The sequence below is a fragment of the Ursus maritimus genome, unplaced genomic scaffold (assembly GCF_017311325.1).
Source record: "Ursus maritimus isolate PB19 unplaced genomic scaffold, ASM1731132v1 scaffold_21, whole genome shotgun sequence".
Classification (NCBI taxonomy): domain Eukaryota; kingdom Metazoa; phylum Chordata; class Mammalia; order Carnivora; family Ursidae; genus Ursus; species Ursus maritimus.
Window position 1 is genome coordinate 22449114 of NW_024424564.1, and position 21618 is coordinate 22470731.

The following is a 21618-nucleotide window of genomic DNA, read 5'->3' on the forward strand; positions in this document are numbered from 1 at the left end:
ACATAGATCTAATACACATGCTTATTTTGTCGCTCGAGATTGCAGCTGTCAATCTCTGCTCTCACTCTACAATACAACTATTAAGAGCATACAGATGGGGGTGCCTGGGTGGCTCAGTTGGTTAAGCATCTGCCTTTGGCTTGGGTCATGATTCCAGGGTCCTGGGATTCAGCCCCGCGTAGGGCTCCCTGGTCAGTGGGGAGCCTGCTTCTCCCTCTCCCTCTGCCGGCCACTCTCCCTGGTGCGCACTCACTCTCTCTGTCAAGTAAATACATAAATCTTTTTTTTTTTTTTTATAAAAAGCATACATATGGAGTTTGTGATGGTTAATTTTTATATGTCGACTTGACTGGGCTAAAAGATGCCTAGATAGCTGGTAAAACATCATTTCTGGATGTGTCTGAAAGGGTTTCTAGAAGATACTAGCATTTGAACCTGTAGATTGAATAAAGATCCACTCTCACTAATGTGATAGGCGTTATCCAATTAATTGAGGGCCTGAATAGAACAACAAGTTACAGGAAAAAGGAATTCTCTCTCTCTTCTTGAGCTGCAATGTCCATCTTATGCTCTCAGACATTAGAGCTCCTGGTTCTTGGGCCTTCAGACTCTGGGACTTTCACCAATAGTCTTTCCCGTTGTCTTGTCTTCAGTCATGTAACTGGGACCAACTCCATAAGCTCCTGTAGTTTTCAGGCCTTTGGACTCAGGATGAATTATACTACCGGCTTTCCCGATTCTCCAGCTTGCAGACAGCAGATTGTGGAACTTCGTAGCCTCCATAACCGCACGAGCCAGTTCCTAAATAAATCTTCCCTTATATATATCTCTACATATCCTATTGGCTCTGTTTCTCTGGTAAACACTGACTAATAACTGATTGGCTTGACATTTTTACATGTTTAGTTATATTTTTGTAATTGCTACACATTTATATAGTGATAACTAGGTGCCAGGCAATATTTTAATCACATTTACAAATATTAACTCGGTTCTCACAACAACAGAGCCAGTATTCAAACTGAGGCAGTCTGTCTCAGAGCCCATACCCTCAACCCCTTCTCAGCTCTAAGATATCAAGTAGGTACCAAAATTGCTGTAAAATGCAGATAAAAATGGTATCTTCCTCACTGTTTTTTAAGAATGGATGAATTACTCAAGTCATGATTCAGGGTCCTGGGATGGAGCCCCACATTAGGCTTCCTGCTCAGTGGGGAGTCTACTGCTCCCTCTCCATATGCCCCTCTGCCTGCTTGTGCTCTCTCTCTCTCTTCAAATAAATAAATAAAATCTTGAAAAAAAAAAAAAAACATGAATGAGTTACTGCTTGTTAAGCGTAGAGCAGTGCCTGGCACTTACTGAGTCATAGTGTCAACTTTCCTACCACCTACACTTTCCCACTGTTCCTCCAGCCCCTGCATCATAATGGTGACTTGATGACTCTCTTGTCATTGCCAATAATCTTCTCTATTTTTTCTTTTTATTTTTTTAATTTCTTTTTATTTTCTTTTTATTTAGTTATTACTGTTTGTGTTACTTATTTTGAATCCAAAAGGTGGTTGAATGTGAGAAAATATTAGTTACATATTGATCTCACATAGGTTATTTTTTTTTTTTTTTTAAGATTTTATTTATTTATTCGACAGAGATAAAGACAGCCAGCGAGAGAGGGAACACAAGCAGGGGGAGTGGGAGAGGAAGAAGCAGGCTCATAGCGGAGGAGCCTGATGTGGGGCTCGATCCCATAACACCGGGATCACGCCCTGAGCCGAAGGCAGACGCTTAACCGCTGTGCCACCCAGGCGCCCCCACACATAGGTTATTTCTTGATTGAACTGAGAAAATGTGTAATTCTACAAAAGGTAGAGATTATAAGCTTATGACGTGCATATAAACAGTGAAAGAAATTCTGACGCTGAAGAATATGCAAGGCATCTATTTATTTTTTACTACATTTATATGCCCCTGTTTGATTTTTCCTTCCTCCGTATTGGATGGATTTAAAAATTATATAATAAACTTTTAAGCTTTTCTGGATATTATTTGTTTATAACACATATGTAGTAAAAATAATTCAAGTATTTAACAATAAGTAAATATCTGGTAAAAAAAAGTTTAACTTAGCTCTTATATCACAAGGATTATGATCATTTGGCCACATTTTTATGAAACCCTATAGAAGTTAAGCAAAATTTCATTTAATAAATTACCAAAATTTTTCCAGCTTCCTCTCAATTCTTCCTTCTTCCATAGTAACCAGTAGATTCATAAGAAAGGGAGAGGGTAAAGTAGTAAAAAAATCTTAGGAATTTATTGTTTCAAACTTTACCTTGTATCTCAATAGGTTTTCGATACTTTCTTTTCCAACGACCTTGTTCATTCTTTCATTTTCTAAACGCAACATGATACGGTATTCTATGTCATACCTCTGTAATACAAAACTCATAGGGAAAAGCATTTTTTGCTTCTTCCAGTAACTTGGTGGGCTTGTTTTTACAATATGTTGGATACAGCTTGGACATCAGGCAGCAGTTCTGGAAAGTTTAAAAGAGTTAGTGTCCTAGGCACAACCCAGATCAATTCAAATCAGGATTTCTCAAGGTAGGACCTAAACATCAATAGTTCAAAAACTCTGGACACCTGGGTGGCTCAGTGGGTTGAGCATCTGCCTTCGGCTCAGGTCATGATCCCGAGGTCCTGGAATCTTTAAAAAAAAAAAAAAAAAAAAGTTTAAAAACTCCCTGGTGATTCCAAAGTGCAGCAAGTTAGAGACCCACTCAGCTATGGAAACCTGCTGGTCTGAGTAGTCCTTGAAGGTACCACTTTGCTTCTTGGTTTATCTATGATTCCAGAGCTGACCAGCTCTGCTTCTGACTCAGGCAGACTGTGTTTAGATATGTTAATAAGACTTCCTGTCTTGGAAGGCATTCAGAATTCTTAAGGTGACTTTGTATATCTCAGTCCTGATTTATTATGACATGATTTATAGACTTATCCTAAGAAGGAAACCTTGTTTTCTTTGGGGATAGTTTTTAGGTGGGAAGAAAGGGTGCAATTATGTACCAGTTGTAGAAAAATGTAGAAAGATAATAGTAACAGAAATACAACACCACAGACATTATTTTCAGGTAGCTAATATTCAAACAATACCTAGAACATATTAAGCTCTCTTTAAATTTTAATTACTATACCTCCCTGCAGTAGAATTGGCTAAATAGATTTTAGGAAGAAAGAAATTGCCCAGTATTTGTCTCAATAGAACTCTTTATGGTGCTATAAAAATACTGACACTTGCAATTTTACAGAGAAATATTAGAGTTTTCTAGAACTTTCAAAATTTTGCTGCTTTGTGCAAACAGGGCAGAAAATTGGGTCAGATTATTTGTGATCTGTCCATTTTAAAAGACATAGACCATGGAAACTGCTCTGCTACTTGGGCGGGTGGCTGTGCAGACATTATTTCCTATCACAGAAGAGAAACTATGATACATTTTCTCACTAATGAAGACCTGCATGCCTTTTCTTTGTTCTTGTAACTTTTAGGATTTAATTTTCTCTGATGCTTTTAGATAACGTAGTCTAATAGAAATTTTTATTAATATATTGGGGAATTAGGCAGAAAAGAGTATAATATTGAATTGTCTGAAAATTCTTTGAAGTTTATGGAAAAATCCCCCCCACAGTTTATACAGTTCAATAGCTATTTAAACTTCCATTCAATTTCCAAACCTTTTTACACAGGGGGCCTTTTAATTTTTCTTTTTACGAGACTTTACAGCTTATCTTCAAACAAAGTTGGCTTTGAGGCAATTTGTGCTGCTGCTTCAGAAGTATCCTTACATGTTGACTTTGATGTTTAATTATTAGAAAGCAATCATTATACAATTAAATTGTGTTGATGTTTTCTTGAATTGCTTATCTGCTACTTTCATTGCAGTTTATTTTAGCTCAATTATTATATATCAATATTTAGTTATAATATGTGCTTTCTGTGACTGTCACTGTTCTGGGAGGTATATTTTATCATTTAATTGGAAAAAGTTCAGGGTGCCCTTTTAATGACTTAAAATTCTTAATCTGAATTATTCAGATATGGGAGGAATGTGGCAGTTGTGCTATTTAGAATAATTTTAATGCTGCAAACTCTCAGACTGATTTTCAGTGGGGACACTGAGGTATGTGAAGTGCTCAAACGGAAAACAAATCATGGTAGGGTTCCTAACCACTCCGTCGGAAGCTTAGAAATGGCTTCTTAAGAGATACAGCTGAGTGAATGAAGCCATTGACCTGAAAACTGTCAGCTCTAATCCTAGCTTTAGCTCTGATTTCCACTGTGACTTGGGTAAACCGTAGAGCCTCTCTGCACATACATTTTCTTATCTATAAAAGGAAGATGCTAATAAACCCTTCTCACCATGGCTTACGGAACTCTTTTGAATGAAATATGAGTGTTCCAAATGAGTTATTTGCTCATTCACTTCAACGCAGCACTGAGATTTACAAGTACCTTCCCCCCCCCCAAGTTTAAGTTCTACCTGGATTTGATGCATTTAGATTAAATTTTTATTGATGAAAAATTGCAGCATTTCCATTGCTGGCTACTTTCAGTAATGTTTAGTAAGCATTAATTATGTGTAAGTGTTTTTCAAATTCCGTGTCTTGGTTTATGGTCCAATGATGAAGGACAGAAAGTCTGAGAGAAAGGCAATTCAAAGCAGTGTCTTGGGTTTATGACAGGGTTAGAAATAAGGAACCATAGGAAGGAGATTTTGTATGGCGAGGGCAATGAAGGCAGGCTTCTAAATGGAAGGCACATTTGATGTGTGACTTGAAGGATAGGTAGGATTTTAAATTATGAAGGTGATGAGTCAGAACTTTTTCTTGAGGGAAACACAGGAGCAAAATATAGTTGGCAGAAATGTACAAGCCCTGCGCACAACAAAACAGCTCATTTTGACTTGAATTGCATAGAACGTGCATATGAAAAAGTCCTGAAGTTTGATGTTACTATGTAGGTTTGGGGTCAGATCCTGGAGAGCCTTGAAGGCCAAATGACAGAGTTTCCATGTTACTCTGCTGGAGAGTCCTTAGGCGTTCTGAGTGATGTCATTGAAAGGGGAGAGGCAGAGTGAGCTGGCTGGTGTAATGGTCCAGAAGTGGGCTGTTACACTGAGTGTGGTTTTCCTTACCAGCACTGCTCAGTAAGATAATGGAATGACTAGCCCTGAAAATAGCTGCCAGCCTGAAGTAGCTGACATCACTTGGGATTATTTTCTCATTAAATTTGTGTCTAATAGGTCAATTCCAGCTTTCAAACTACATTTTTTTCCTTTTGGGAAAACTTAGTTTTTTTGAAAGAAAAGAGAACTTTTTGTTGTTTCCAATGTCTTTCTTGCTCCGACCCCCGGGTTTGTTGTCGTTGTTGTTGTTCAAGTAAGAGCTTCTTGTTCTTTCAGCCAAGGAAGATTTTCTTTTCTTATTTTTTCCCTAATCAGGCAATGAATTTATAATCCTGTGTTTATGATATCATGTCTGTTTCCATGGGAATGGATGTAATAGAGTGTATTTAGCACTATGGACTGGATCCAGCTAAAAATATTTGTTAAAGCCTGAAATGTGAGGCTGTATACAGCCATGGGTTGGCTCTGGTTTGGTGTTGATGTCTTCATTGAAAATGTCAGCTTTCTGTGAAGCTCAGAAAGCAATTAAAATGGCACAGAAGGGGACAACTCTGAAGAGGTAGCTTCTTGGCCACCTCAATTAGGTTGTTTGGTTTGTTCCCAAAGATGTTTGGAAGGGTTTGTGTGTAACTAACTATATTCAGGTAAAAAGATCCTTCAAGATCCTCGCTTCAGAAGTATGATTTTAATTGCAGTAGAAAAAGAAGTGGAAATACTGGCAGGGAGAAGCAGAACTCTTCTGTTAAGAACTATTGTCTTTAAATTCTTGGTTAGGATGCCTGGGTGGCTCAGTCGGCAAAGAGTCTGCCTTCGGCTCAGGTCATGATTTCAGAATCCTGGGATCAAGCACTGTCTCTCTCAAATAAATAAATGAAATCTTCAAATTCATTCATTCATTCATTCATTCATTCATTCATTCATGCTTGGTTAAGCACATGTAGAGTTTACAGAGACAGGTGTGCCCTGTAGCCTATGAATAATATTCACTAACATGAAAGTGCTAGTTTAGGGGCCAAACAAGACTTCCAAAAAACTAGTATTTTTGGTGATAAGGGATGTTTACATGATATACCAAATCTTAGATGAGAATAGAGTGTCAATACTTTGTACATTTAGTTCAAATGATTATCCTTAAAAATACCCTTGGGGTTTTTTAATTTTTTATTTTTTTCAACTTCATTGAGATATAATTGACATAGAGTGTAAGTTTAAGGTGTACAGTGTGATAACTTGATACTCATATATTGAGAAACAATTACCACAATACGGTTAGTTCACACCTCCCTCACCTCATGTAATAATAATCTCTTTTTTCTAGTGAGAACGTGAAAAATCTCTCGTAGCAACTTTCAATTATGTAATACAGTATTATTAACTATAATCACTATGCTGTCCATCAGATCCCTAGAATACAGTCATCTTAAAACTAAAAGTTTGTACCCTTTGACCACCATCTCATTTCCCCTAACCCCCAGTCCCTGGCAACCATTCTTCTACCTTCTGAGTTTGGCTTTTTTAGATTTCACATTTAAGTGATATTGTACAGCATTTGTCATTCTCTGACTTATTTCAGTTAGCATAATGCCTTCAAGTTACATTCCAGTTGTTGTAAATGACAGGATTTCTTTCTTTCTCTTGGCTGAATAACATTTCATTGTGTATGTGTGTAGGTGTGTGTATAACATACATATATACATACATATATGCATATATATTTGCACACACATCTTTATGCATTCATCTATAGAGGGACACTTAGGTTGTTTCTATGTCTTGGCTATTGTGAATAATGCTACAATGAACATGGGAGTCCAGAAATCTTTTCAAGAACTGATTTCAAATATTTTGGATAAATACCCAGAAGTGGGATTGCTGGGTCATAAGGTAGTTCTAGTCCTAAATTTTTTGAGGAATCTGCATACTGTTTTCCATAGTGGCTAGACCAACTTACACTGCTACCAACAATGTACAAGGGTTCCCGATGCGTGTTATCTTTTGTCTGTTTGATATAGCCATTGTCATAGATGTGAGGTCATATCTCCTTGTGGTTTGGGTTTGCATCTCCCTCATGATTAGTAATGTTGAGCATCTTCTATGTACCTGTTTAGCCATTTTTACATCTGCTTTGGGAAAATGTCAATTCAGTTCTTCTCATTTTTTAATCAGATTGTTTTTGTTTTTTTGCTATCAAGTTGTATGAGTTCTGTATATATTTTGGATATTAACTTCTTATCAGGTATATGGCTTGCAAATATTTTCCCCATTCCATAGGTCATGTTTTTATTCTGTTGACGGTTCCTTTTGCTGTGCAGGAACTTTTTAGTTTGATATAGTCCCTTTATTCCCTTTTGTTTTTGTTGCTTATGGTCTTGGTGTCGTATCCAAAAAATTGCTGCCAAGACCAATATCAAAATGTTGTTACCTGTATTTTCCTCTAGGAGTATTACAGTTTCAGGTTTTATGTTAAGTCTTTCATCCACTTTGAGTTCATTTTTGTATATAGCATAAGATAGGGGTCCAATTTCATGTTTCTACATGTGATTATTCTGTTTTCCCAGCATTAGTATTGAAGAGACTATCCTTTCCCCACAGAGTATTCTTGACTCCCTTGTCAAACATGATGTGACTGTATATGGGAGGATTTATCTCTGGGTTGTCAATTCTGTTCCATTGGTCCCTGTGTCTATTCTTATGCCTGTACCATACTGTTCTCATTACTATTGCTCTATAATATAGTCTGAAATTAGGAAGTGTGATGCCTCCTGCTTTGTTCTTCCTTATCAGGATTGCTTTAGCTATATGAGGTTTTTGTGGTTTAATACACATTTTAGGATTGTTTTTCTATTTCTGTGGAAAACAACGTTGAAATTTTAAAAGAGATTGCATTGAATCTATAGATGGCTTTGGGTTGTATGGACATTTCAACAATATTTTTCTAATACATGAACTCTGGATATCTTTCCATTTATTTGTGTCTACTTCAATTTTTTTTCATCAAAGTGTTACAGTTTTTGGTGTATAGATCTTCCCCTCCTTAATTTTTTTAAAGATTTTATTTATTTATTTGAGAAAGAGAGAGAGCACTGAGCTGGGGGGAGGGCAGAGAGAGAGGGACAAGCAGACTCCCCCTTTGCAGGGAGCCTGACATGGGGCTTGACCCCAAGACCCTAGATCATGACCTGAGCTGAAGTCAGATGCTTAACTGACTGAATCACCCTGGCTCTCCTCCCCTCCTTGATTAAATTTACTCCTAAGTATTTTGTTGTTTTTGATGTTATCATAAATGAATCATTTCCTTTGACCCATTGGTTGTTCAGGAGTGTTGTTTGATTTCCACATATTTGTAAATTTTCCACTTTTCCTTTTATTATTGATCTCCAGTTCCATACCATTGTGGTCAGAAAAGATACTTGGTATGATTTCAGTCTTCTTAAATTTGCTAAAATTTGTTTTGTGACCTGTCATATGAGCTATCTTGTAGAACGTTCCACGTGTGCTTGGAAGAATGCGTATTTTGCTGCTCTTGGATTGAATGTTCTGTATGTGTCTGCTAGATCCATTTTGTGGAAGTATAGTTCAACTCCAATATTTCTTTAGGTGATTTTCTGTCTGGATAATCTAGCCATTGTTGAAGGTAGGGTATTGGAATCCCCTACTATTATTGTATTGTTGTGTACTTCTTTCAGATCTGTTAGTATTTGTTTAATATATTTAGGTGCTCTGATGTTTGGTGCATATATATTTTCATTGTTATATACTCTTGATGAATGACCCCTTTATCGTTATATAATAACCTTCTTTGTCTCTTGATACAGTGTTTGGCTTAAAGTCCATTTTTGTCTTATGTAAGTAGAGCTACTTCTTCTCTTTTTGGGTTTCCACTTGAATGAAATAACTTTTCCATCCATTCGCTTTGAGCCTATGTATATTTAAAGCTGAAATGAGTCTCATGTAAGCAGCATATTGTGGGTATTCACAGTGCTTGGATAGATAAAACCTGACTTGTATAAGCCTCCCTGGATGAGACTAATTGAAAACCAAAGGAGGAGTGCCCAGAACGCTGGGCCTTCTTTGAAGTTTCTTGGCTTAAAGTGGCCAGATTCTTACTGTGGCTCACAGTTCTCATCCAGGGAGTAAATGTTTAAAATACAGACACCCATAGTGGTCACATATTTCATGAATTCCTTGCCTGTGGTGTATTGATTAAACTCACAATAAAAGTAAAGACAGAGCTTGGCTCGAGGCCTTTCACCACTAAACTGTCTGGCCCCTAGGCTTCTCCTTTCCCCTACTAAGGTGTCTAGAGTAATCTTTTCATTTGCCGTCTCAGGGTTTGGTGGCCAAACCTGACAGCATATAGTGTTTTGTTTGTTTGTTTGTTTGTTTTTCCCCATCCAGCCATTGTATGCCTTTTGATTAGAGAATTTAGTCCACTTACATTTTGAGTAATTTTTGTTAGTAAGGACTTCCTAATGTCATCTCATTGACTATTTTATGGCTATTTTGTAGTTCTCTTATTTCTTCCATTTGTTCCTTTCATCTCTTTCTTCCTTCCTTTATGAATTGATGATTTGGGGTGGTGGTGCGCTTTATTCCCTTCTTCTGTCTTTTGTGTATCTGTTGTAGGTGTTTGCTTTGTGATTACCCTGAGGCTTACATAAAACATGTCATAGGTATGGCAGTGTATTTTACATTGATAACAATTCAACTTTTTTTTTTTTAAGATTATTTATTTATTTATTTTTGAGAGAGAGAGAGAGAGATAGTGATAGCCTGGGTGGGGGTGGGGGGCAGAGTGAGAAACAGCTCTCCCCTGAGCAGGGAGCCCAATGCAGGACTCAATCCCAGCACCCTGGTATCATGACTTGAGTCGAAGGCAGATGCTTAATTGACTGAGCCATTCAGGCAACTAATAGCAATTTAACTTTGATCACATACAAAAAGTTTACCCTTTTACTCCCCTGCCCTCGTTTTTATGTATTTGATGTCAGAATTTTCTTATTTTTATATTATGTATTCATTAACAAATTATATCTATGGTTATTTTTAATAAAGGACTTTTGTTCTTATAAAGGATTTTGCTCCTTTAGCCTTTATACTAGAGTTATGTGTTTAATAAACCATCATATTACGGTATTAGGGAATTCTGAATTTGACTATGTACTTACTTTTAGCAGTTATATATTTTCATTTTTAACATTACTTATTAGCATCTTTTAATTTTAGCTTGAAGAACTCCTTTCAATATTTCTTATAAAGAAAGTCTAGTAGTGATGACTTTCATCAGCTTTTATTCATCTGGAAGTCTTTATCTCTCCATTTCTAAAGGACAGCCATGCTGGATAGATTATTCTTGATTGATCATTTTTTTCTTTAGCTCTTTAAATATATCATTCCATTCTCTCCAGACCTGAAAGATTTCTGCTAAGAAATTTGTTGACAGACTTGTTAGTTATAAGCTTCTTTTCTCTTGCTGCTTTAAGATACTTTGAAAAAAAAAATTTGCTATTTAACAATTTTATTATAATGTGTCTTGGAGAAAATCTCTTTGAGTTTGTTCGGTGAACTATGAACTTGATGAATGTGGATATCCAAATATCTCCCCAATTTGGGAAGTTCTCAGCCATGATTTCCTTAAATAAATTTTCTGCCCCCTTCTCCTCTTCTACAGGACTGCAATAATTAGATTGTCTCTTTTAATGGAATCACATAGATCACATAGATTTTCTTCATTCTTTTGTTGTTGTTCTCCTCAAACTAGGTAATTTGAAGGCCCTGTCCTCTAAATCATAGATTCTTTCTTCTGCTTGATCCCTACTGCTGTTGATGCTTTATTTCATTTTTAAATTTCATTCACTGTATTCTTTGGCACCAGAGTTTGGTTCTTTTTTGTGATTTCTATATCCTTGTTAAACTTTTCATTTTTCTCATGTATTATTTTTCTGATTGTATTGAATTGCCTTTCTGTGTTTTCTCACAGTCCATTGAGCTTTAGATTTTTAAAGTTCTAGCATTTTGAATTCTTTCTCAGGTCAGCTGCAGATCTTCATGGTTTTGATATTGGTTCCTGGAAGATTATTATGAATGTTTGGTGGTGTCATGTTTCCTTGATTTCTTATATTCCTCAAAGTCTTGAATTTTTGTCTTCTACATTTGAAGTAGCAGTCATCTCTTCTACTCTTTACTAACTGACTTTATGAGAGAAATAATTTCCATCAGTTCTGCTAGATTTTTGGCAGCTTTCTTAGACCTTCTATTTATGTGCCTGTCCCATGCTTCTTGCTCCCTCTTGTGGCAAAATTCTTAAATTTATATGCCTTTGTTAATCCTGCTGTGTACCAGGTTGGGTGCGAACAGCCTCTCTTTTGATTTCCCAAGAGCAGAGGTAATATCAAGCTTGAGATTTCTCCCTGGCCCACAGATTCTGGCTGACGTTCTCCATGTGCTTATTAGCTCTCTGTCAGTGCTTGCTATTACTGCTGTTGAAAGCATGAACCAGGGAAATGGTGTGGGGGAGTGAGGTATGCAGATTACTAGGGCTATCTATTGACCAGCTGGGGAAATTTGTGTGTGAGGGATCCCCAGCTGTTGTAACTGCTTCTTGATAGAGTCCTTGATGTGAGTTAGCAGGATCCATGCCCCTTTAATGGACTCCAAGAATCCTATTGACTGCTCTGCCAGCCTCTTTCTGTCCCCCAGTGATGCAGTTCATGACTCAGTGCTCTGCATGAGGCAAGAGAGAAATGGGCCTTCTTGGCACTGTCTTGCACAGCTGGGGAATCCAGGTACTCACCCACACACTTTTGTTTTTCTGTACAGGGAAATCATGGGCTAAGGTCTTTTTTGGCACTCAACTGTGCAACCTTGAGTGAGGGGTGATGCAGGTAAAGTCAAGCTGTTACTCTTACCATCTTTGATGCATCCAAACTTATAATTTTTGTAGTTGTTTCAACAGTGTTCTGGAGCTTTTCTGCTGGAAAGCAATACTTACACAAAAGCTCTTTCATCCATGGGTGATTACCAGAGAGAATGTTGCCCAAGGACTCCTGGACTTCAGCTGAGAGGGGTTAGAAACAGTTCATAGGCACTGCATGGTCCACAGTTAGGACCAAAGTGTGTATGCCTGTTACCCTGCAGAGGTGGGCAAGATTCTCTCTGGGTCTCTTGATACATGGTACTGGGTTCCACAGCTCCTACCAAGATACTTTTAATTGTGGATGGATGTCAAATTATTGCTGTTGTAGGGAGGTATATGATGAAGGATGTTTTATTCAGCCGTGAGCTGATGTCACTTGAGGGAAATCTTTAATTCTCATTTTAAAAAAAGATATGAAAGATTACTTTAGGACAGTTGAAACTTTACCAGAAAATGAACATTATTGCATTTGCTAGCAGTTAATCACAGTGACACATGTGAGTCACTGCTCCACACAGATTATCCTTGTTTCCATGTACCAATCCCTGAATTGACTTTGGAAAATATCCTCCTCCTCTGGTCAATCATGTGATTTCTGTGGAATTGTGTCCATCCCCAAGACTTGCTGAGGGCTCTCAATGCTTAATGCAAACATATAACCTAGTGATTGCCTCAGGGAATGGTAAGCATGGTAGATTATATTATTTTGGCAAATATTCAGACACTCATACCCACATGCCAGGATTCTTCCCATCCCAATGATGTTCATATTGGCCGTGTTTTAGCCAATGCCAATAGAATGCGAGGAGTGGTGATCCATGCTGCATCCAAGCAGTCACTTTAAATGTGATCTTTTTGTCAGTCAGACTACAGGTGTATTAGTTAGGATTCAAAGGCAATTGGGGGCAAAACTTTTATAGAGTAAGGGATTTATTTTAAGAATTTGAAATTATAAAAAGTAGAAAGAGATAAAAAATTGAAGGACTAGACAAAGATTTTTGAGAATCAGAGAAGTTAATGACTATGAGAAGTCAAGCACATCTAACCATGGGAGGGGAAGATTGTGGGGAGGTGTTTTGCCATGTGCATCCACAACCAAACATTTACTGGTCACCACCATTGGTCAACAAGATAGCACTTAGGAACGATATTAAATTTAGAGCAAAAAAGAGCAAGAATAAACTAGAGTGCACCCAACACTTCCTCATTTGCCATAATGGTATATTATTTTGATATTCTTCAGAGAGTAATGGCCACTGTTTCACTTCTGTCTTACAGATATCAAGCAAAATCTTCTTCTGGCCAACTCTCACATGGAACTCTAAAAGTAAGGAGATTTTGTAAACCATTCTTTTTTTTTTTTTTTTTAAGATTTTATTTATTTATTCGACAGAGATAGAGACAGCCAGCGAGAGAGGGAACACAAGCAGGGGGAGTGGGAGAGGAAGAAGCAGGCTCACAGCGAGGAGCCTGATGTGGGGCTCGATCCCAGAACGCCGGGATCACGCCCTGAGCCGAAGGCAGATGCTTAACCGCTGTGCCACCCAGGCGCCCCTTGTAAACCATTCTTAACAAAGATGGAGAGTACAAGTGGCAGAAAAGAATATGTGCCATATTGGGACTACTACAATTTTGATCAAATGAAGAATCCATGAAATGGAACCAGAGCTGAGATAGGGCTTCAGCTAATTACCAACTCTTACACAACATGAACAAGAAATAAGTATTTAATGTAGTAAGTTACTGAGATATTGGGGTTGTTTGTTATTTTAGTTCATTTGACAAATAGTGAAGCTGATACCAGAAGTAAGGGGTTGCCTAAACCAAAAGCCAAAAAAATACATACCACTCCTTTTATTGTTGGCTAGGGAGGAAACAGAGATAAAGAGAAAGAGTAACCTGTGTTTTCAATGGTATTTCATAAAATGCACAATGGATAACTCGGAAGACATAATGACACAATAAAATTGAGGTTTTACATGAACACTTTTTGAAAAAGAATGTTCCTAGTGTGAGTTGGCTGTTATCTATCAGCTGCATTTAATAAGGTTTTATGAGAAAGAAATGAGTTCATAAGAGGATTGATTTTTTTTTTTTTTTAAGAAAGGATGAAAAACAGAATAGATGCCCAAAGATCCGAGGGTCCATTTCTGGGTTGTCTATTCTGTTCCATTGGTCTATGTGTCTGTTTTTGTGCCAATACCATGCTGTCTTTGTGATCACAGCTTTGTAGTATAGCTTGAAATCAGGCAGCGTGATGCCCCCAGCTTTGTTTTTCCTTTTCAACAATTCCTTGGCGATTCGGGGACTTTTCTGGTTCCACACAAATTTAAGGGCTGTTTGTTCCAGTTCTTTGAAAAATGTCATTGGTATTTTGATCAGGATGGCATTGAAAGTATAGATTGCTCTGGGTAGCATAGACATTTTAACTATGTTTATTCTTCCGATCCATGAGCATGGAATATTTTTCCATCTTTTTGTGTCTTCTTCAATGTCTTTCAAGAGTGATGTGTAGTTTCTGGAATATAGATCCTTTACATCTCTGGTTAAGTTAATTCCAAGATAACGTATGATTTTTGGTGCTATTGTAAATGGAATGGATTCCCTAATTTCTCTTTCTTCAGAATTAGCCTTAAAAAAGAAACAGAATAGAGAACTTTTGAGACTTATAGATTGGAAAACAAAACTTTTTTTCTCTAATACTTAAAAGAAAATATTGATAATTTATAAAAACCACAAAATCTATTTAGTATTGAGTTTAAAACAGTCACAGAGTTAAAAAAAAATCATGGGGTAGCCATCCTATCTTCATTAAATCTTTTGAATAAATTAATGTGGCCCCCAGAAACAGTCTCTTAATTAGGCAGAACAACTCAGTAAAAGAGAATAAGAATTGTCTCATGGAAGCCTAAATAAAGTAACTAATTAAGCTGAGAGAGAAAGGCATATTTCAAAAAGAATTGCAAGTGTATCTGTTGGTATAGGGATCTTAAGAATCAGACAGATAGTAAGCCAGTGAAGCTTTTGAGAGAGCTATATGGCCAAAAGCAATCAGCTTTTAAAGTTCATGATAAAAGTAGCAATCCTATCAGGAAGACAAAACAATTCTAAATGTGTATGAACCCGATAACAGAGCGGCAAAATACATGAAGCAAAACCTGAAAGAACTAAGGGGATAAAAAGAAAAATTGCCAAATACATTTGGAGAATCAATTAGCCCTCTTTTAGTTAACTAATTGAACAGTAAACACAAAATTAGTATTGGTATCCGAACAATACCATCAACCAACTTGACCCAATTTACGTTTAACAAACACTACTAACAAAGGCATAATATGCATTCTTTTAGAGTATACGGGGGATATGCACCAAGATAAAACATACGACAGAGAACAAGATCACCCTGAATAAGTTTCAGTGCACTGAAACCTTACAGAATATATCTTTTAACCACAATGGAATGAAATTAGAGATTAAAATTTTAAGTTAAAAAAATCTCAAATATTTGAAAAGAAAATATACTTCTTTGTAATCCATGTATCAAGGCAGAAATCATCAGAAATATTAGCATATAAAATCACTTCACACTTAATAGTAAAAAAAAAAAAAAACTCGTGGAATGCAACTAATTCTGTACTCAGGGAAATTTGTAACTCCTAACGCTTTTCTTGGAAAATAAAAGGAACTAAAAATGAAAGATCTATGTATCACTTTATAAGCTAGAAAAAAGAAAGTTAAGTCCAGTGTAAAATAAATAAATAAATAATAATAGACTCAGAAATCAATAGTATAGAAATCATATAAGCAATAAAGAACATTTATAAAGTAAAACTTGATTGTTGGAAAATATTAAAATTGATTAAACCAGTTAAACAAAACAAATCAAGAGAAAAAAGATATAATACAAACGAACAATATCAAGGAAGAAAGAAACATGACTATAGCTTCTACAGGTAAAAGATAATCAAGGAATATAATGAACAACTTCATGGCAATAAATTTGGTGTTAGATAAAATGAACACATTTCTGAAGAACACAGCTTACTAAAACTGAACAGAGTACTGAAATATCCCCAAACTCATTACAGAAATTAAAGTTTTATTAAATAACTTTTTTCCAACACAGAAAACTTCAGTTTATATATCTTTGCCAATTAATTTTATGAAGCATTAAAGAAAGACATACACTGATATTACTAAACTCTTTCAGAAAACAGAGAAGTAGGGAATTCTTCCCAACTCATCTAATTAGGCCAATATATTCCTGAGGCCAATGCTAATAAAGACATTGCAAGAAAAGAAAATTATAGACAGTATTCCTCATGAACATGGAAACAAAAGTCCTTAAGAAAATACTGGAAAATTAAATTAGCAATACATAAAAATGATAATATCTTATGACTAATTTGAGTCAACTCCGTGAAAGCAAGATTGGTTCAATAGTCAAAATTCAAACAGTGTAGTTAATTACTAACAGTATAAAGGAGAAAACCCATATGATGATCTCATATGTGACAAAATTCAATGTCAATGATATAAAGTATCATAAATTACAACCATAAAAAATTTTTGGTTTAACAAAGGACATCTACAAACATCTTTCAGCTAACATAATATTAAATGGTAAAATATTAAACATTTTCTATCAAAGATTGATTGAAGACTGTATCACCACTTCCATTCCTTATTGTATTTAATGTCCTAGCCACTGCACTAAAGCAAGAGAAAAAAATGAGATACAAGGATTGTACTGGAGGAATTAAAACTCTCTCTATAAAGACAGTATTATCAAGGTAGAATATCAAAGGCATCCACCAAATACTACTAGAATTAAGTCAATTTAGCAAACCCACAGATTAGAAGACCCCATATATTTTAAAAAGTCTTTTTATTACTACAACTAAGAAGTGGAAAACCAAATAAAAATATAGAGGCATTTCCAGTATAATAAAAAGACATAAAATATGTAGATTGAACAAAATGAGTAGAAGAACTGTACAGTAAAAATGACTAAGCAGTGCTAGAAGAAATGAAAAACAATGTAAATAAATGAAGAGATATACCAAAACTGTGGGTTGGAAAATTCAACATATCAAGATGTCCACTCTCTCTGAATTTAGCTGAAGAGTCAAGGCAAAAACAATCAAAATTCCAGCAGAACCTTTTTGTCCATTGGATGGAAACTTAAATGATAATTTAAAATTTTCATGGAAATGCCAAGGACCTAGAATAGTTAAAATAAGTTTTAGAAAGAAGGGAAAAACTATAGTTCTTTTCCTGCCTGACTTCCAGGAGTACTCTATGGAAAAACACAAAAGTTGATGGAATAGAAGAGAGATTCCAGAAATAAACGCATACATATATTATTAATTGATTTTCAACAAAGTTACCAAGGTAGGTCTTTGGAAGAAATGATAATTTTAAAAAATGGTGTGGAGACAACTAGGTGTTTGCATGAAAAAAATAAATCTTGACCAAATGCTTTACACAGAACACATTTGCTATTGGTAATAGACATATGCAAAATTAAAAAAATGTAATATTTTTACAAAAGAAACATAGTAGAGATAAAGGCCTTAGAGTAGGCAGATTGCTTAGGTCACAGAAAATACTAAGCATTTAAACAATGATAAATTGGACTTGGTTAAAATTAAACATTCCTTCAAAAAACACCATTCTACTTATTTTATAGTGTTCTACTGAGATTATTTATAACATATGCATTATTTTATATATATTATTTTTAATAGCCCAGACTTAAAACAACACAAATTTTAACCAACAGGAGTTATGAACAAATTGGTTGATATTCATAGTTTGAAATACTACTGAGCAATAATAAAGGATGGAAAACTGATACAGTATAGAGGAATGCAGCAACCTGGATGTATGTCTAAGACCTGCTTAGGGACAGAAGCCAGATGCAAAGAGTATGAACACTATGACGAGGGTCAATACCCGCTGGTGAGAGTCCCCAGCCATGGAAGGGCTCTGAGGAATCCATAAATAAGCTTCAATAAAAAAGAATAATATTTTTGCATTGGTAAGCCTAGAGGAAGCTAGTACCAAATTACATCTGCACCAGTCAAGGGGGATTTTCCCGTCCTTCGTCTCTTACTCTTCCCCTGTTTCAATCCTCAAAGACCTAACTAAACACAGCCCATAGAGTGGGGAAGCAGAATTAGGAGCCTCAGATAGAAAAAAGGAAGAAACTGACCACATCACCTTCTCCACTGTGGCATCCAGCCTGAAAACAGGCCCAATTTAGAAAATTCAAGACATTTTGACCTAGACTTTTTTTTTTTTAATTGCATATATAGATTTGTGAATCTCTTGTAAAAACTTTGTCCATTTCCAAGGATCTATGGTTTGGGAATCACCTCTTTGGAGAATCTCTATTTTAGTTTATTCCAAAGGATGGAATTTATAGTCATTTCTTAAATCGAAATGCTTTAAACCCTCTTTGTCTCTCCAGCCTTATCTTTTACTATATGTTGTCATTTCTTGGATATATCAGAATCATTTAAGCCCTCCTCCAGCTCTGTTCTTATCTCTCTTGCTATTTTGTTAAACGTCTTTGCTGTTCTTTGCTGTTCCCTGGACTCTCTTATACTGACTTTTTTGCCCTCTGTCTTTACTTCCAGGCTCTGTTCAAGTACTTTACTCCTATTGCTACATTTTTCAAGGCCAAATGCTACGTCCTTTATAAATGATGTTCTTATTCAATCAGAATTTCTCTCTCCCTTCTTTGAAACCTATGATCACATTATGGCTTATGTTATTTACCACGTTCTGTGTTATACCGTAATTGTTTCGGTGTCATTTTAGTTCCTTATTTTTAATTAGTAAAGTAATATATGCATGTTCTTTCTTAAAAATTCCTATAATACAATAGTACAAACTGTAAATTTACCTTAACTTGGACAATCATTCTCAGACCCATTTCTACTCCACGATGTAATATTTTTAAAACTTTGATGTTTATCTTCAGTTTCCATATTTGTTAAATGGTTCCTCATAGTTGCAAAGTTGGTCTGAGAATTATTATAATAATCATTGAAAAACACAACAGAGTACCTGGCAAATTATTGAGTGCTTACTCAACAATATTATTTTATTATTATTATTATTGTTAACATCACTTCAGATTGTTCTCTAAGCATTTGTAAGTCTTTTAATCTAATGCATATCTTTATGTATATGCACATAATATTTCTTTTAAAAAAATATAAAATTATGAATAGTCTATATATCATAGACAAATTCCCTTGTCAGATTTGGAAGTTTACAATTCTGCTTCTCTGCTCTAAAAAATGCTTCATTGAAACACTTTTTTTTTTTAAACTACTTATATATTTCTGTGTTTAAATATTTTTGAAGCATAGTTTTCCAGTTATGAATAGCTATGTCAAAAGTTGTAAATATTTTCAGTTTTGATAGGTAGTCTGAAACATCCCCCTACTGGAGCCTATTTCATCACACCTTCATCAGCACTGAATATTGTCTGTCTTTTTTTCTTTTTTCTTTTTCTTTTTTTTCTTTTCTTTCTTTATCTTTCTTTCTTTCTTTCTTTCTTTCTTTCTTTCTTTCTTTCTTTCTTTTCTCTCTTCCTTTTCTTTCTTTCTTTCTTTCTACCATTAGATGGAAAAATAAAATGCCATTATTGCTTTGATTTGCAATGCTCTGACCACTTGTAAATCCATGAATATCTTCAAATGTATTTGCTTTCTATATGTTTCTTTTTCTGTTAATTGCCTGTTTCATTTTCCCAGTTTTATTTTATTTTATTTTATTTATTTTTTAAAAAGATTTTATTTATTTATTTATTTGACAGAGAGACAGAGCACAAGTAGGCAGAGAGGCAAGCAGAGGGAGAGGGAGAAGCAGGCTCCCCACTGAGCAGAGAGCCTGATGCAGGGCTCCATCCCAGGACCCTGGGATCATGACCTGAGCCAAAGGCAGATGCTTAACCAACAGAGCCACCATGGTGCCCCTCATTTTCCCAATTTTATTTCATTTTATTTATTTTATTCTTAAAAATTTTTGTTATGTCATTTTCCCAATTTTAAATAGGGGTGTTGTCTTTTCCTTATTTCTGCAGTATTCTTCTATCATATCTGTACAGATACACATCAGCACCATCTTAAGTTTTATAAGAAAATCTCATGGGGATTTTAATTATAATTAGGTGGAATTTACAGGATGTAATGGTGAGAATTAATTTTGATAATATTAAATGTTGCTACCTGTGATTCAGAGATTCGTTATTACTCATCTGTGTTTTTATTTTATTTAACACAGTGCCCTAAATATTGTCTGGCATTCTTGTTTACTTGAATTGTATGAAGTGATATATGTCCTGGCTCGTGTGTGTGTATGTGTGTGTTTGCGTACATGCATGTGCGGGTATTTCTAATTTGAAAAACGCTCCAATTCTTTTGTTGGAAGGGAAAGAGGATGAGAAGATATGAAATTTCACATGTTAGTATTAATGATTTTTTAGGGCCCATAATTTTTCCTACAAAATAAGAATGGGTTAAAAAATAAATCTGGTAAGTATGATAAAATTTATTAGTGTAACAATTTTAACTTTGGCATAATTATAAATTAAAATATGGCTATTCCTTTCCTGTCTACATTATTTGCAGATGATAGCAAGACCCAGTGACTCAATGTGACTTGTACTACAGAAATGTAATGTTCTGAAATCCCGTTTCTCCTATCCCTTACATTTGAGAGTCGCAAACTCATGATTAAATTGAATACATTTGATAAAGCTCTGTGTTTAAAAATTATTTCAACAAAACCCTGTCCCATTAGGAAAGCAAGAGTATCATTTTAGCTACATTTGCACATTTCGAAGCCTCTTTTTGTGGAGTTTTGATGACTATCTGGAGAAATTATTGTAATGGTAATAGCTGTTTCCCAGTTTTGGGTTTTGGGTTTTTTGTTTGTTTGTTTAGTTGGTTGATTTTTTTCGTGGAAGGTGAAAGATCTATTCTCAAGATAATGGCATAAAGAACTTTGAAATAACGACAGGAAGAATTTCCTTAATAATGAAAGGGTAATTCTCCCAGAGGGATGTCAGAGCATCTCTGCTCCTGACAAAAAAGCTTGTAAGTATACTCTTTGGAAGCACAAGTTTTTCTTGGCTAATTTTATTGGGATCCCTTAAAAGAAACAATCAGATTAGACAGAAGGAAAAATATTTTCATATAAACCCTGACAATTTGGGTATATTTGGTAACTGACCCTTCTTTTTCAAATCACCAACTTTAATAAAGCTGGGATAGTTACAGGATGGGAAATTTTAAAAATAAATAAAAGCTGAATCATACTAACCTAGAGTCTGGAATGATTTAAAATATTTCCTTTGATATAAGTCCCAAATTCTCTATAAAAGTAAAGTAATAATGTGGAAATAAAACATGGTGTGGCATGTCTAGAACTTTTATAACTAGCCTGACTTTGAAACTGAATGAAATGAGTAAGAGATCAAAGCTTTAATGACTTCCATTTTCC

At 35.4% G+C, this 21618-nt stretch overlaps 1 long non-coding RNA gene across 1 annotated transcript in view; it reads left to right on the forward strand.

Moving 5' to 3' along the window:
• Window positions 1-13198: 13198 nt before the first annotated feature.
• LOC103656248 overlaps window positions 13199-21618 on the forward strand; it is a 182806-nt gene continuing 174386 nt past the window's right edge. The window contains exon 1 of the long non-coding RNA XR_566584.2: window positions 13199-13423. This is a non-coding gene — a long non-coding RNA (uncharacterized LOC103656248). The remainder of the gene's footprint in view (window positions 13424-21618) is intronic.